The following is a 5,635-nucleotide window of genomic DNA, read 5'->3' on the forward strand; positions in this document are numbered from 1 at the left end:
CGAGCCATTGAAGACTGGCGGTACGTTTATAGAGATAATAGAGTCAGAACGCTACAAACACAGACTTATAAGGTCTTAAACGTGTTTTCCTGCTCTCATACCAATTGAAAAAGCTGGGGTCTAACAACCACACCCAATATTTCGCTTAGCAATCTGTATGGACTAACTCCAATATACTTTCAAGAGAATCAACTAGACAGTCAGACTCAATCTTAAGAAAAATATATCAAAGAGTTATATCTCAATTTATCAATTCAATCTGCAATCAAACAAATAGGAATTTGCGAGCCCGATTGAATATAAGAAATAACTTTGACGGTATCAAAAACCAATATCCCAGTGTCAATCAATTTAATCAACAACCAAAGGTTGGATTCACAATTGATTGAACTTACATACAACCTGTGATACTTCAATTATATAAACAAATATAATGCGGAAAAGAAATAACACAGACACCAGAAGTTTTGTTAACGAGGAAACTGCAAATGTAGAAAAACCCTGGGACCTAGTCCAGATTTGAACACCACACTGTATTAAGCCGCTACAGACACTAGCCTACTCCAAGTTAACTTCGGACTGGAATGTAGTTGATCCCTAACCAATCTCACACTGATTAAGGTACAGTTGTGCTCCTTACGTCTCTGAATCCTAGCAGGACTCTACGCACTTGATTCCCTTAGCTGTTCTCACCCACAACTAACAGTTTCTACGACCAAAGTCGAAGACTTGATAAACCAATCTGTCTCACACAGAAAAGTTTATTAAATAGATAAATCTGTCTCACATAGATATACCTATGAGTTTTTTTTCTGTCTTTTGATAAATCAAGGTAAACAGGAACCAATTGATATACCAGACTTAAATTTCCGAAGAACAACCTAAAAATATCAATCACCTCACAATAATCTTAATCGTATGTTAGTGAAACAAGATATTGCTGAATCACAAACGATGAGACGAAGATGTTTGTGACTAGTTTTTATCTTGCCTATCGGAGATTAAATTTCCAGCAAATCTTAGAGAAGATAGTACTCGATCACGATAAAAAACAGCAAGATCAGAACACGCAACTACAAAGAAAATAGTTGGGTCTGACTTCACAATCCCAATGAAGTCTTCAAGTCGTAAACCTACAGGGTTTTGGAAAAACCTAAGGTTAAATGAGAATCGACTCTAGTCGCAACTAATATCACACAAGAGGTGTGGGGATCAGGTTTCCCAGTTGCTAGAGTTCTCCTTTATATAGTCTAAAATCAGGGTTTGCAATCAATGTTGCCTTGGTAAGAAAACATTCAATATTCACCGTTAGATGAAAACCTGATTGGACTCAAGCTAATATCTTTAAACCGTTGGATCGAACTTAGCTTGTTACACACAAATGAAAAGTGACTTCATTTAGATATGAGTAACCGTACCTAAACATGTACACCTTTGTTGGCTTAACAATAGTTAACCGAAGTTAGCCATATGAACACTTCCATATCAACATTTTCATCTTAACCATAACTAGTTCAAATGACTCAAGTGAAACTAGGTCTAGAGTTGTTCAATTATTTATATTCTCATGTATACAAGACATAATTGAAGCAAAATCGATTTTAATTCACTCGAATCAAGCCATGAACATTATATCCACGGTTTGAAAAAATTAAATTCCTTATTATATATAAATGTATTAGTTCATGAACAAAACGATTTTAGAACATAATCCACTCAAGTATGCAAACGGGTACGCATACCTTAGTGGGCGTACTAAGTTTGGGTTCGCCAGTATGCGAAAAGGTACGCATACCACCAAACTCAGTAAAGTTCCGAAACTTGAACCTCACGCCAGTATGCATACCGATATGCGTACTTAGTTCCCGGACCTCTACTAAACTAATCAGTACGCATACGGGTATGCATACCATGGTTTCCGGACTTGGATTACACATATGCAAGTACGCATACTGTGCTTATATCTAATTGTTCTAAACTCTTATTTCAACCATTGAAACATTCTTGGAAGACGACAATAGCTGTCTCACACAAACTATTAGCTTCAAAGCAATTTTCAAGTGATCGAATGATCAATACGAAACATTTCGAGTCTATATCAAATGATTGTCTCACACAAATCATGTAAGATGTTACCAGGCAATTTTCGCAGGATCATCTTTTTACTTTCGTCAAGAATATAAGATGAACTTGGCTAAAGCGAAAGCTTACCAACATATATTTCGAGAAATATATAAGCGAGTTAAACTCATCTCCAAATATCAAATGTGCATAATTGAAGTCTATATAGCTATACGACTTTTGTCTGAAATAGAAGATAGAGTAGATAGACTTTTGAGTGATAGATAAGTTCAATTCTCCACATACCATTTGTTGATGAAGTTCCACAAGCTCCCCTTAGTAGTTCTTCGTCTTCAATTGATGAACACCGTGAAGTGTAATGCTCAACTACACTTTCTATCCTAATCCGAGATTTAGCTATAAGTAGACTAGAAATCAAGACTTATAGTTTTTGGAACTAAACTTGACAAACAAGCTTGAGATAGCAACACTTGCGAGTTCGACCGAGCAGTGCTCTAACAGGTAGGAAATTTCCCTTCTCTCCATTCAACATTCTTGCCACAAAGACCATTGGAAATGGTTTCTCTCGATGGTCTTTCTCCTTTTGGCATAGGAAGGTGAAGGTTACCCAAGGGAATGGTAATCCTTGAAATCAACTCTCTATCAACTAGAATCCTTTTTCTATTTATCATAGTCTTGAATTCAAAGTCATCAAGATTATCATCATGGATGTTAGCATAAAAGATTCTTGTGAGAGTGTCAAAACCTTCGCCAAGACCATTAAATATGTAACCAAGATTATATTTCTCAAAACACACCAAATCTTTCTTATGACCACTTTCCTTTACCAATTTTTTTTCTAGAATGAAACCACTAGAAGAAATCTTTTCAAAGGTCCTACTACTAGAATCATAGATAAATATAATTCTAATAGATTCTTGGTCACTTGTTATGTTCATGCTTATAAGAGAGGAAAAGATATGATTTTTTGACATCTTCTTAGAATTCTTATCATTATTATTGATTTCCCTATGAACACTAAAAATTGAAAGTAATAAGAAAGAGAAAATCTTACTTGATATGTTCCTTGAAGATGATGACAAGTCTTTGTCTCTTTGACCTCCAAAAAGAGATCTAACGGAGAAAACTCGCGAACCCTAGAAACGCCCTTGTTCACGAACGCGGACAAAGAGATGAAGAAGAAGGACGCGTATTGAACCCTTTAAATACCCGGTAGTGGGAATGGACCCGTGCCGGTTCGGTAACCCAAAAAGGGAAACGAGATTCCATTTCTAAACCCCGAACCATGAGTTCGCATACTATGAGAAATTAAACAGTGCGAAAACTAGAGTAGTATAAAACTACATCACATTAATTAACCTCAGGAAGAAAAATATGTCGGAAGAAATTTCCATCATGGAAAAATAAATTTCAAAAACTAACTCATAGTACAAAGACACAAAACAAATCAGACCGTTACTTGCCACATTTCAAGTTATAGACGGATGGGGTGGAGCTGATCGCTGTCGTATGCGTCAAAAATAAATTACTTTCTCATAACTTAAAATATATAATATAGCAAGGGTAAGAAAGGATCGTTCCCATAGAGAGGATCTAGGTTGTCAAGTTGTTTCGGTTTCCTATATAAACAAGGGGGATTTCTGATTTTTATAATCTAAAAGTAAAATAAAAGCAAACAAAACAAATAAAGCGAAGCAAACACGCAAATCAAGATGTAAATAAATTGATTAAGGATCAGTTTTCATCCACAAACATGTTTTTCAACAATAACTAGATTGATATTTAATCTCAATTTTTATCAAAGGCCCTAGGATACCTTGATCGCAAGAATATCCCGCTAATTTCCTCTTATCATCAACAAACACATTAAAAGATGCGAATATGAATTCTACCTAAGAGAACAACCTAACGTGTAAAAGCACTATCAAGTTTAATTCCCTAGATGCGCTAAGTTTTATGAAATCAGGCCAATCAAAGCAATCGAACGTGTAAAAGCACTAATCCGATTTAACAAAGGTTATGACTCACATGTGATTACTAGGATGTATCACTACAAGCAATAATCACAATTATACTACTTGTATTCAAGGTGCATCACGTTTACGTATAATAAACCCTAAACTAGCAATAGATATGATTACGAGTTCTACCAATTTGCAACTTGACGAAACTAACAATCAATCATACATGCAATATTTCTAGTGAATCATAATCGATAATTGTGAGACAAAACTAATTTATTGAATGAAAACCCATATTTGGAAATCCAACTTATTCCTTAACCAATAATAAAAACTTAGCTCATATTCATGGAGTTCATAACAAGAAGGAAGAGAAAACCTCTCATGTTGTAAACCCTAGGCAAAGGTCCAAGAGAAGATAAGATATGGAGATATAAAACTTGTTATATATTGCTTCTCTGCCTTCCCCATTTGTAACTCTCGGCCAAAACTGTCCAGCCCATAATCGCCATTCGGGCCTCAAACAAAGCTCATAAGCCCATTAAATATTTGGTCTTTGGTCTGTCAGTTCTAGAAAACTGACACCTGCAACTCCATTCAGTCCCATTCTTTACAAACCATATTCCCTGTAATGTAACCGCAACTTAGCTTCACATCCTGCAACTGCAATAACCTCTAGCTCTACACGGCCACCACTGATGCAAACCCATGTAACTGAAACCTCAGGTTCAACTCACAGCCAAGAGAACTGCACTTCGATATCTTTCCAGCCAACACAACTCAGCCCCAATAGAATCCAGCACCACCTGCAACTCTGCTTCAAGCCATTCATGTTCTTCTCGACTCAAACTTAACTCCCAGAACCCATCTCTTAGTCAGTGCAGCTCCAGTTTCAATACACAAACCTGCAACAATAATTCCCTGTACAGCAGCAACACTTTCTACTAACCATTTCAGCTCATTCACATCCATTCCATAACACACATCACAACTGTAGCTCCTCTTCTTCCCTGACTTCCGCAACAACTACAATCTTTATAAACTCCAACCAAGAAATACCATCAGTACTCAACCACTGCATCAATTCCTTCATCCACTGTCTTAGTCCATTGCAGATCCAATACTAAGCTCATAACCTCAAATCCATCTTCTTTGCAGTAGCAACAGCATCATCATTCTTTTCAGCTCCACACAACAACAAGACACCACTTGAATTACAGCTGCGATACCTTGTCCAATTCCATTAGCACTCTCCTTTACTCACTGCATAACCCAACATTCTAACTGTTCAACCATTACTTCCGCAATTGCATAACTGCAACAACACCATCACTGCCTGGCCATTCACATCGCTTCCTCTTCAGTTAACCATCAATTTCTTCCAACACCAACTTGAGTTTCAATTCCTAAACATACATCTAATAGTTGCAGCTTCAGCACAACCCAGGCCATTACATTCAATCCTTGGCAGCTATCCATGCCTGCAACCTGAGTTCGAAGTACCAACAGTACCACCAATTCCAGCTCAGTCTACTCAACAGGATCAACATCTTCTAATCACCAACACCACCAGCGCATAATCTCATACCAAC

The sequence above is a fragment of the Papaver somniferum genome, chromosome 7, assembly GCF_003573695.1.
Source record: "Papaver somniferum cultivar HN1 chromosome 7, ASM357369v1, whole genome shotgun sequence".
In the NCBI taxonomy this organism is placed as follows: domain Eukaryota; kingdom Viridiplantae; phylum Streptophyta; class Magnoliopsida; order Ranunculales; family Papaveraceae; genus Papaver; species Papaver somniferum.